The sequence below is a fragment of the Oncorhynchus masou genome, chromosome 24 (genome assembly GCF_036934945.1).
Source record: "Oncorhynchus masou masou isolate Uvic2021 chromosome 24, UVic_Omas_1.1, whole genome shotgun sequence".
NCBI classification, from domain to species: domain Eukaryota; kingdom Metazoa; phylum Chordata; class Actinopteri; order Salmoniformes; family Salmonidae; genus Oncorhynchus; species Oncorhynchus masou.
Window position 1 is genome coordinate 27,197,454 of NC_088235.1, and position 12,859 is coordinate 27,210,312.

Sequence of the window (12,859 nt, forward strand, 5' to 3'; positions counted from 1 at the left end):
CTACAAAGCCTTACATGGGCTTGCTCCTCCCTATCTTTCCAATTTGGTCCTGCAGTACATACCTACACATATGCTACGGTCACAAGATGCAGGCCTCCTAATTATCCCTAGAATTTCTAAGCAAACAGCTGGAGGCAGTTCTTTCTCCTATTGAGCTCCATTTTTATGGAATGGTCTGCCTACCCATGTGAGAGACGTAGACTCGGTCTCAATCTTTAAGTCTTTACTGAAGACTCATCTCTTCAGTGGGTCATATGATTGAGTGAAGTCTGGCCCAGGAGTGTGAATGTGAACGGAAAGGCTCTGGAGCAACGAACCGCCCTTACTGTCTCTGTCTGGCCAGTTCCCCTCCTTCCACTGGGATTCTCTGCCTCTAACCCTATTACAGGGGCTGAGTCCCTTGAGTGGGTTGAGTCACTGACGTGATCTTCCTGTCTCGGTTGGCGCCCGGTTGGGTTGTGCTGTGGCGGAGATCTTTGTGGGCTATACGAGGGCCTTGTCTCAGGATGGTAAGTTGGTGGTTGAAGATATCCCTCTAGTGATGTTGGGGCTATGCTTTGGCAAAGTGGGTGGGGTTATATCCTTCCTGTTTGGCCCTGTCTGGGGGTATCATCGGAGGGGGCCACAGTGTCTCCTGACCCTTCCTGTCTCAGCCTCCAGTATTTATGCTGCAGTAGTTTATGTGTCGCGGGGATAGGGTCAGTTTGTTATATCTGGAGTGCTTCTCCTGTCTTATCCGGTGTCCTGTGTAAATTTAAGTATGCTTTCTCTAATTCTCTCTTTCTTTCTCTCTCTCGGAGGACCTGAGCCCTAGGACCATGCCTCAGGACAACCTGGCATGATGACTCCTTCCTGTCCCCAGTCCACCTGGCCAAGCTGCTGCTTTTCCAGTTTCAACTGTTCTGCCTGTGGCTATGGAACCATGGCCTGTTCGCCGGACATGCTACCTGTCCCAGGCTTGCTGTTTTCAACTCTCTAGAGACAGCAGGAGCGGTAGAGATACTCTTAATGATCGGCTATGAAAAGCCAACTGACATTTACTCCTGAGGTGCTGACTTGCTGCACCCTCGACAACTACTGTGATTATTATTATTTGACCATGCAGGTCATTTATGAACATTTGAACATCTTGGCCATGTTCTGTTATAATCTCCACCCGGCACAGCCAGAAGAGGACTGGCCACCCCTCATAGCCTGGTTCCTCTCTAGGTTTCTTCCTAGGTTTTGGCCTTTCTAGGGAGTTTTTCCTAGCCACAGTGCTTCTACACCTTCATTGCTTGCGGTTTGGGATTTTAGGCTGGGTTTCTGTACAGCACTTTGAGATATCAGCTGATGTAAGGGCTATGTAAATAAATGTTATTTTATTTCTACACCTTCATTGCTTGCGGTTTGGGATTTTAGGCTGGGTTTCTGTACAGCACTTTGAGATATCAGCTGATGTAAGGGCTATGTAAATAAATGTTATTTTATTTTGATTTAACATGGTTCACATCATTCAAGCATGACATAATAAACAAATGCTCTTAGCTGGAATAGTTTAAATTAATGGTACAGTGTAGCTTTTTCTGCATTCACAGGGCTAACACCATTTCTCAAAAACTTTTTGGCTCTCACCGTTCTCTGAGAGAACCCAAATTGGCTCGGAGGTGAGACTTTATCGTAATACTCCATGAGAACTGATTTTAAAAAAGGAGAAATAACTGCTCTCTCTCTGTCTCTCTCACTCTCAATAAAGCTTGTGTTCGGGGAAAAACAGCCGTAATGTCTTTCAGTTTAGCCTGGGGGAAAGTACTGCGGTGTTGAGGCTATATCACTGAAAGGTCAGTCCATCCTGAATCTGATTAAAACTCTTTCCTGGTAACAGTCAGTGCCAACCAGACGGAGCTATCATAATCGTATAAAGTACAACATAACAGCGGGGGTGGGGTGGGGTTTGGAATATTGGATATTGAGATGTGTTAACACATCAATTTGACCTTTTGTAGAAATGAATGTAAATAGTGATATCACTGGGAATCAGTTGCCAACCTGTGTTTTCCCCCAATGTTCTTTTTCTGTCTCTCTCCTGTTTGTTATTTTGTTCTTACTATTTTTCCTTTCTTTCTCTCCCATTTCCTTTCTTTACCACACCCCATCTCTCTCTCTCTGCAGCACTCTACCAATCAAGCCCTTTATGGTAGAGTGGCCAGACGGAAACCACTACTCAGTAAAAGGCACATGACAGCCCGCTTGGAGTTTGCCAAAATGCACCAAAAGACTCTCAGACCATGAGAAACAAGATGTTCTGATTTGATGAAACCAAGATTGAACTCTTGGTTTCAAACCTGCCACCATCCCTATAGTGAAGCATGGTGGTGGCAGCATTATGCTTTGGGGGTGTTTTTCAGTGGCAGGGACTGGAAGACTAGTCGGGATCGAGGGAAAGATGAACAGAGCAAAGTACAGAGAGATCCTTGATGAAAACCTGCTCCAGAGCCCTCCAGGCCTCAGACTGGGGTGGTTCACCTTCCAACAGGAGAACACAGGGACAAGTTACAAGTTACACATATGAAATCATGTAGTAACCAAACAAAGTGTTAAAAAAACATTTTAAATTTGAGATACTTCAACGGAGCCATCCTTTGCCTTGATGCCAGCTTTTGGCATTCTCTCAGTCAGTTCATGAGGTAGTAACCTGAAATGCATTTCAATTAACAGGTGTGCCTTGTTAAAAGTTCATTTGTAAAAGACCAAGTCCATATTATGGCAAGAACAGCTCAAATAAGCAAAGAGAAATGAGAGTCCATTATTTCTTTAAGATATGAAGGTCAGTCAATGGTGAACATTTCAAGAACTTTTAAAGTTTGTATAAGTGCAGTCACAAAAACCATCAAGGGCTATAATGAAACCCTTGTTTCATGTTGTCCACGATCAGCTCCTTGGTCTTTCTGACCTTGGGGGAGAGGTTGTTGCTCTGGCACCACACTACCAGGTCACTCCTCCCTGTAGGCTGACTAATTGTCACCGGAGATCAAGCCTACCACCATTGTGTCATCAGCGAACTTGATGATGGTTTTGGAGTTGTGCGTGGCAGACCAGTCATGTGGGAATTACAAACTGGGACAAGGAGAGGTTGAAGAGGACAGTTAATATGCTCCACCAACGTCTGTGTTGATTTTGTTAGAGAGCATAAAAAAATAGGCTTTATAAAGTGCACCTAAAGTGATTCTAAATGACTTGACACATACAATTTTACAGATTGTCACGTTGGTATGAATGATTAGGGAGACAGGCTCAGCAATGCGTAATATTTTTTTACATTTCTTACCCAAATTACAGCATGCAGTGTAAAGGCACAGAGATGAAGACCAAACAAACACATAACATAAACACAGGGTTGAAACCCAAACAAAAGAGCGAGGAGTACCTTGAATAAATAACACAAGCGCACAATGATTAACACACGGAACGAGACCCGAAATCATCTGCACAATCCACAATGGCAAGAAAGCCAAAAGACATAGCACAGGCACTCACATGCACCAACAGACATTGTGACAATAATGGACAGGACAATGGTAACCCAAGGACACACTTATACAATTACTAATCACTGGGAATAGGGGCCAGGTGTGCATAATGGAAGTTCTGGAGGGATCTGTGAAACTGATACTGTCACACCCTGACCATAGTTTGCTTTGTATGTTTCTATGTTTTGTTTGTTCAGGGTGTGATCTGAGTGGGCATTCTATGTTGTATGTCTAGTTTGTCTGTTTCTGTGTTTGGCCTAATATGGTTCTCAATCAGAGGCAGGTGTTAGTCATTGTCTCTGATTGGGAACCATATTTAGGTAGCCTGTTTGGTGTTGGGGGTTGTGGGTGATTGTCCTTATTTCCTGTTGTGTGTTAGTTTGCATCAGTATTAGGCTGTTTCTGGTTTCGGTTTTTGTATTTGATTCGTGTTTACTTCATTTTCATTAAACATGGATCGCAATAGCCACGCCGCATTTTGGTCTGACTCTCTTTCACCTATAGAAAACCGTGACAGATACTTTCATTGGTGTTCCATGATAATATCAATCTCCATTGGGATATTGTGATTGTACAATGAAATGTGTTTTATTTTATATACAATAGATCCTTACATCGGTGATGTTGTTACACTCTCCCTCCTATGCTAAAATAAGATCTGATAAGCCCCTCCATGACAACACAGGGTACGTTCTTTGAAGTGCACCTCTCAGCCCAGACCATTATTTATTTTTATTAACATTTATTTAAAAAGGCAAGTCAGTTAAGAACAAATTCTTATTTACTACGACAACCTACCCTGGCCAAACCAGAACAACACTGGGCAACCCTATGGGACTTCCTCAATCAAGGCTGGTTGTGATACAGCCTGGAATTGAACCAGGGCCTGTAATAGCACCTCTAGCACTGAGATGCAGTGCCTTGGACTGCAGCGCCACACGAGAGCCCGACCTACAGTATATAAAGGTGTACCTTCCTGCCCAGACTTACAGTATATTAAGGTGTACCTCTCAGATCTACAGTATATTAAGGTGTACTTCCAGAACTACACTATTTTAATGTGTACTTCTCAGACCTACAGTATATTAAGGTGTACCTCAGACCTACAATATATTAAGGTGTACTTCTCAGACCTACAGTATATTAAGGTGTACTTCTCAGACCTACAGTATATTAAGGCGTACCTCAGACCTACAATATATTAAGGTGTACTTCTCAGACCTACAGCAATATTATGGTGTACTTCTCAGACCTACAGTATATTAAGGTGTACTTCTCAGACCTACAATATATTAAGGTGTACTTCTCAGACCTACAGTATATTACGGTGTACTTCTCAGACCTACAGTATATTACGGTGTACTTCTCAGACCTACAGTATATGAAAGTGTACTTCTCAGACCTACAATATATTTAGAGCAGTGGAAGTCAACATAACAAGCATATTTTCCACAGATCTGTTATTTGGCCGGAAGAGGCAGCGGGGTCATGACTATATCAGGACCTATCCCTGGAGAGGCCCGCACTCCAAAATAAACTCCACACACAAACACACACACACAGAAATTATGACACAAACACGCCTCTCTGTGCTCCATACAACCCCATACGTACTGGTGTGGGATCAATAATTTGATTGCTTTCCTGTTGCTCGGAATTGTCCTGCATCGCATGAAATGCAGATGAGCTTTGAGATTTACATAAATTCACTGAAACCTACACTAACACAAGGTTATATTAACATATGCACTTTTCATGTAGCTTACTTTTGGACAGCTAACGGCCGATCATGCAACGTTATGGGCTACATTTTAAGAACCTGTTGCTGCAGGATTATTTTGCTGTGACAAATAGGTCAAATTAAGATCCTACATCTGTACATATTTCTCCTCGCCCAGGGTCTAAACTAACACAACTAGCAGTGTGGAGACTAGGTGCAGCCAGCCGCCTAAACAAGATGTATAAATAAACACAAGGTGGGGTAGGGAACCAGGGAGAGAAGGAGGCCGGGGTAAGAGGAGGGGAGGAGTCAGACCTATAGCTAAAGTAGGCAGACTAGGCTGTGTTTCGCAAAAGCAGCTTATTATCGCTAAGACTGGGGCTCTTCAGATCACAGATAGCTGGCCTCAGGGCATAATCACTACATACAGTACTGTAGAGGCCTTGTGTTTAGAAGAGTGTGAATTAAGAAGCCTGTCTCGTCCATAGAATAATATCATAATGGTCTCGTCTCCTACACCCACATGAGGAGAACATATAGAGAAGTAGGCCATGAAGAGCAATATAAGCCATTCCTGTACATCTGAATATCTACATCCTCCTCTGAGTTTGCATGTTGCTTGATTGCATTTTTACAGCTTTCAGAGAGGGGGGGATGCATTGCACACTTCTAATCACAATAGCAGTCTCTTTTTACACACTGAATAAGGATTATGCTAAATGTGGATCATTTCCACATGAAAGGGTCAATCTGCGATTGCTAAATTCAATTTTGGACTTTTAAATTAATCATACACCTACAGTGTCTTGCGAAAGTATTCGGCCCCCTTGAACTTTGCGACCTTTTGCCACATTTCAGGCTTCAAACATAAAGATATAAAACTGTATTTTTTTGTGAAGAATCAACAACAAGTGGGACACAATCATGAAGTGGAACGACATTTATTGGATATTTCAAACTTTTTTAACAAATCAAAAACTGAAAAATTGGGCGTGCAAAATTATTCAGCCCCTTTAATTTCAGTGCAGCAAACTCTCTCCAGATGTTCAGTGAGGATCTCTGAATGATCCAATGTTGACCTAAATGACGAATGATGATAAATACAATCCACCTGTGTGTAATCAAGTCTCCGTATAAATGCACCTGCACTGTGATAGTCTCAGAGGTCCGTTAAAAGCGCAGAGAGCATCATGAAGAACAAGGAACACACCAGGCAGGTCCGAGATACTGTTGTGAAGACGTTTAAAGCCGGATTTGGTTACAAAAAGATTTCCCAAGCTTTAAACATCCCAAGGAGCACTGTGCAAGCGATAATATTGAAATGGAAGGAGTATCAGACCACTGCAAATCTACCAAGACCTGGCCGTCCCTCTAAACTTTCAGCTCATACAAGGAGAAGACTGATCTGAGATGCAGCCAAGAGGCCCATGATCACTCTGGATGAACTGCAGAGATCTACAGCTGAGGTGGGAGACTCTGTCCATAGGACAACAATCAGTCGTATATTGCACGAATCTGGCCTTTATGGAAGTGGCAAGAAGAAAGCCATTTCTTAAAGATATCCATAAAAAGTGTCGTTTAAAGTTTGCCACAAGCCACCTGGGAGACACACCAAACATGTGGAAGAAGGTGCTCTGGTCAGATGAAACCAAAATGGAACTTTTTGGCAACAATGCAAAACGTTACGTTTGGTGTAAAAGCAACACAGCTCATCACCGTGAACACACCATCCCCACTGTCAAACATGGTGGTGGCAGCATCATGGTTTGGGCCTGATTTTCTTCAGCAGGGACAGGGAAAATGGTTAAAATTGATGGGAAGATGGATGGAGCCAAATACAGGACCATTCTGGAAGAAAACCTGATGGAGTCTGCAAAAGACCTGAGACTGGGACGGAGATTTGTCTTCCAACAAGACAATGATCCAAAACATAAAGCAAAATCTACAATGGAATGGTTAAAAAATAAACACATCCAGGTGTTAGAATGGCCAAGTCAAAGTCCAGACCTGCATCCAATCGAGAATCTGTGGAAAGAACTGAAAACTGCTGTTCACAAATGCTCTCCATCCAACCTCACTGAGTTCGAGCTGTTTTGTAAGGAGGAATGGGAAAAAAATTTAGTCTCTCGATGTGCAAAACTGATAGAGACATACCCCAAGCGACTTACAGCTGTAATCGCAGCAAAAGGTGGCGCTACACACTATTAACTTAAGGGGGCTGAATAATTTTGCACGCCCAATTTTTCAGTTTTTGATTTGTTAAAAAAGTTTGAAATATCCAATAAATGTCATTCCACTTCATGATTGTGTCCCACTTGTTGTTGATTCTTCACAAAAATATACAGTTTTATATCTTTATGTTTGAAGCCTGAAATGTGGCAAAAGGTCGCAAAGTTCAAGGGGGCCAAATACTTTCGCAAGGCACTGTATATATACCCATTGATTATTGAATAATATAACTTATGAATACCTCATGAGCTTAGTTCCATGTTCTTACCTCACCTGAACCCAACACAAACTTGTTTTATTCCTTTGTTTGTAAACAAAGTAATTGTAAACAAACACTTTATAGCCTCAAAACATTGTTAAAAATGTCATGTTGATCTCATGGATGGTCAGTCCTTGCATTCATAGCGCTGTCTATAATTTTCTATAATTTTATAATTTTGAGATTGGCTACATTTCTTCAGCTCATCCCTCAGCTCCACCCAAAAGGGTTCTACATATCTGCTTACCTCAGTGTTTAAACGTTTACATCAGGAGTTTGAGTAATCTTATCATTTAAAAAAGATGAGAATGTTTTAAACTGTACCTATATGGGAATAATTGTGCACGTATCTGGTATTCCCTTAATCATTTTACATATACGGTACTGCCGTGATTTATGTCTTTCAAATTAGTATTTTCAGTGATTTTATAGAGCGGAGAGTAGGAGAATAGAAGGGAATGAGTGAACCAGCAATGTATTGTACTGTGTAGTAAATATCAAATTGGACAGTTTAGCTCGTGTTGATTTTTCACTGTAACATGCCTAGTGTTGATTCAGGAATTAAATTAACTTAAAACTTAATGGTATTAAAAAAAACAGTATTGGTGTTAATAACCAGAGCGGAGTGTGATTGTGTCATTTTTACTCTGTGTAGAGTAAAACACTCAAAACCACTTATCATAAACTCAGCAAAAAAAGAAACGTGAAAGACCTTGTCTTTCAAAGATTCGTAAAAGTCCTAATAACTTCACAGATCTTAATTGTAGAGGGTTTAAACACTGTTTCCTATGCTTGTTTAATGAACTATAGTCAATTAATGAACATGCACCTGTGGAACAGTTGTTAAGACACTAACAATTTAGGAAATTAAGGTCACAGTTATTAAAACTTAGGACACTAAAGAGGCCTTTCAACTGACTCTGAAAAACACCAAAAGAAAGATGCCCAGGGTCCCTGCTCATCTGCGTGAACGTGCCTTGCATGCTGCAAGGAGGCATGAGAGCTGCAGATGTGGCAAGGGCAATAAATTGCAATGTCCGTACTGTGAGACACCTAAGACAGCACTACAGGGAGACAGGATGGACAGCTGATCGTCCTCGCAGTTGCAGACCTTGTGTAATAACACCTGCACAGGATCGGTACATCCGAACATCACATCTACGAGACAGGTACAGGATGGCAACAACAGCTGCCTGAGTTACACCAAGAACGCACAATCCATCAGTGCTCAGACTGTCCGCAATAGGCTCAGAGGCTGGACAAAGGGCTTGTAGGCCTGTTGTAAGGCAGGTCCTCACCAGACATCACCGCCAACAACGTCACCTATGGACACAAACCCACCTTTGCTGGACCAGACAGGACTGGCAAAAAGTGCTCTTCACTGATGATGAGTTGCGGTTTTGTCTCAATAGGGGTGATAGTCGGATTCGCGTTTATCATAGAAGGAATGAGCGTTACACCGAGCCCTGTACTCTGGAGCAGGATCGATTTGGAGGTGGAGGATCCGTCATGGTCTGGGGCGGTGTGTCACAGCATCATCGGACTGAGCTTGTTGTCATTGCAGGCAATCTCAACGTTGTGCGTTACAGGGAAGTCATCCTCCTCCCTCATGTGGTGCCCTTCCAGCCGCCTCATCCTGACATGACCCTCCAGCATGACAATGCCACCAGCTATACTGCTCGTTCTGTGCGTGATTTCCTGCAAGACAGGAATGTCAGTGTTCTGCCATTCCTCACAGAAATGTCTGGGAACTTGCAGGTGCCTTGGTGGAAGAGTGGGGTAACATCTCACAGCAAGAACTAGCAAATCTGGTGCAGTCCATGAAGAGGAGATGCACTGCAGTACTTAATGCAGCTGGTGGCTACATCAGATACTGACTGTTACTTTTGATTTTGACTCCCACTTTGTTCAGGGACACATTATTCAATTTCTGGTCGTCGGTCGTCGTCGCCGGTCTACTAGCCGACACTGATCCCTTTTTCCTTTTCTTTTCGTTTGGTCTTATTAGTTGCACCTGTTTCTTTTTGTGTTTCTTGATTTTGTATATATAAGCCTGTTAGGCCAGCCTAGGTTTGTGCGAGATTGCTATGCTGTTAGTTTGTGGATGTTCATTTGTATCTTATTTTTCAGTTGTGTGTCCTGTGTATGGGAATGTCAGTTAATGTGCCTTGTGTTTTGTTTCTCCAGACAGTTTTGGGTCCTGTGTATGGGCCAGTCAGTTAATGTGCCTTGGGTTTTGTTTCTCCAGACAGTTTTGGTCCTGTGTATGGGCCGGTCAGTTAATGTGCCTTGTGTTTTGTTTCTCCAGACAGTTTTGGGTCCTGTGTAGGGGCCGGTCAGTTAATGTGCCTTGTGTTTTGTTTCTCCAGACAGGTTTGGGTCCTGTGTATGGGCCAGTCAGTTAATGTGCCTTGGGTTTTGTTTCTCCAGACAGGTTTGGGTCCTGAGTATGGGCCAGTCAGTTAATGTGCCTTGGGTTTTGTTTCTTCGGACAGTTTTGGGTCCTGTGTATGGGCCGGTCAGTTAATGTGCCTTGGGTTTTGTTTCTCCAGACAGTTTTGGGTCCTGTGTATGGGCCGGTCAGTTAATGTGCCTTGTGTTTTGTTTCTCCAGACAGTTTTGGTCCTGTGTATGGGCCGGTCAGTTAATGTGCCTTGTGTTTTGTTTCTCCAGACAGTTTTGGGTCCTGTGTAGGGGCCAGTCAGTTAATGTGCCTTGGGTTTTGTTTCTCCAGACAGTTTTGGGTCCTGTGTAGGGGCCGGTCAGTTAATGGGCCTTGGGTTTTGTTTCTCCAGACAGTTTTGGGTCCTGTGTATGGGCCGGTCAGTTAATGTGCCTTGTGTTTTGTTTCTCCAGACAGTTTTGGGTCCTGTGTATGGGCCGGTCAGTTAATGGGCCTTGGGTTTTGTTTCTCCAGACAGTTTTGGGTCCTGTGTATGGGCCGGTCAGTTAATGGGCCTTGGGTTTTGTTTCTCCAGACAGTTTTGGGTCCTGTGTATGGGCCGGTCAGTTAATGTGCCTTGTGTTTTGTTTCTCCAGACAGTTTTGGGTCCTGTGTATGGGCCGGTCAGTTAATGTGCCTTGGGTTTTGTTTCTCCAGACAGTTTTGGGTCCTGTGTATGGGCCGGTCAGTTAATGTGCCTTGGGTTTTGTTTCTCCAGACAGTTTTGGGTCCTGTGTAGGGGCCGGTCAGTTAATGTGCCTTGGGTTTTGTTTCTCCAGACAGTTTTGGGTCCAGTGTATGGGACGGTCAGTTAATGTGCCTTGGGTTTTGTTTCTCCAGACAGTTTTGGGTCCTGTGTATGGGCCGGTCAGTTAATGGGACATTGGGTTTTGTTTCTCCAGACAGTTTTGGGTCCTGTGTATGGGCCGGTCAGTTAATGTGCCTTGTGTTTTGTTTCTCCAGACAGTTTTGGGTCCTGTGTATGGGCCGGTCAGATAATGGGCCTTGGGTTTTGTTTCTCCAGACAGTTTTGGGTTCTGTGTATGGGCCGGTCAGTTAATGGGCCTTGGGTTTTGTTTCTCCAGACAGTTTTGGGTCCTGTGTATGGGCCGGTCAGTTAATGTGCCTTGTGTTTTGTTTCTCCAGACAGTTTTGGGTCCTGTGTATGGGCCGGTCAGTTAATGTGCCTTGGGTTTTGTTTCTCCAGACAGTTTTGGGTCCTGTGTATGGGCCGGTCAGTTAATGTGCCTTGGGTTTTGTTTCTCCAGACAGTTTTGGGTCCTGTGTATGGGCCGGTCAGTTAATGTGCCTTGTGTTTTGTTTCTCCAGACAGTTTTGGGTCCTGTGTATGGGCCGGTCAGTTAATGTGCCTTGGGATTTGTTTCTCCAGACAGTTTTGGGTCCTGTGTATGGGCCGGTCAGTTAATGTGCCTTGGGTTTTGTTTCTCCAGACAGTTTTGGGTCCTGTGTAGGGGCCGGTCAGTTAATGTGCCTTGGGTTTTGTTTCTCCAGACAGTTTTGGGTCCTGTGTATGGGCCGGTCAGTTAATGTGCCTTGGGTTTTGTTTCTCCAGACAGTTTTGGGTCCTGTGTATGGGCCGGTCAGTTAATGTGCCTTGTGTTTTGTTTCTCCAGACAGTTTTGGGTCCTGTGTATGGGCCGGTCAGTTAATGTGCCTTGGGTTTTGTTTCTCCAGACAGTTTTGGGTCCTGTGTATGGGCCGGTCAGTTAATGTTCCTTGGGTTTTGTTTCTCCAGACAGTTTTGGGTCCTGTGTAGGGGCCGGTCAGTTAATGTGCCTTGGGTTTTGTTTCTCCAGACAGTTTTGGGTCCTGTGTATGGGCCGGTCAGTTAATGTGCCTTGGGTTTTGTTTCTCCAGACAGTTTTGGGTCCTGTGTATGGGCCGGTCAGTTAATGTGCCTTGGGTTTTGTTTCTCCAGACAGTTTTGGGTCCTGTGTATGGGCCGGTCAGTTAATGTGCCTTGTGTTTTGTTTCTCCAGACAGTTTTGGGTCCTGTGTATGGGCCGGTCAGTTAATGTGCCTTGGGTTTTGTTTCTCCAGACAGTTTTGGGTCCTGTGTATGGGCCGGTCAGTTAATGTGCCTTGGGTTTTGTTTCTCCAGACAGTTTTGGGTCCTGTGTAGGGGCCGGTCAGTTAATGTGCCTTGGGTTTTGTTTCTCCAGACAGTTTTGGGTCCTGTGTATGGGCCGGTCAGTTAATGTGCCTTGGGTTTTGTTTCTCCAGACAGTTTTGGGTCCTGTGTAGGGGCCGGTCAGTTAATGTGCCTTGGGTTTTGTTTCTCCAGACAGTTTTGGATCCTGTGTATGGGCCAGTCAGTTAATGTGCCTTGGGTTTTGTTTCTCCAGACAGGTTTGGGTCCTGTGTATGGGCCGGTCAGTTAATGGGCCTTGGGTTTTGTTTCTCCAGACAGTTTTGGGTCCTGTGTATGGGCCGGTCAGTTAATGTGCCTTGGGTTTTGTTTCTCCAGACAGTTTTGGGTCCTGTGTATGGGCCGGTCAGTTAATGTGCCTTGGGTTTTGTTTCTCCAGTCAGTTTTGGGTCCTGTGTATGGGCCGGTCAGTTAATGTGCCTTGGGTTTTGTTTCTCCAGACAGTTTTGGGTCCTGTGTATGGGCCGGTCAGTTAATGTGCGTTGGGTTTTGTTTCTCCAGACAGTTTTGGGTCCTGTGTATGGGCCGG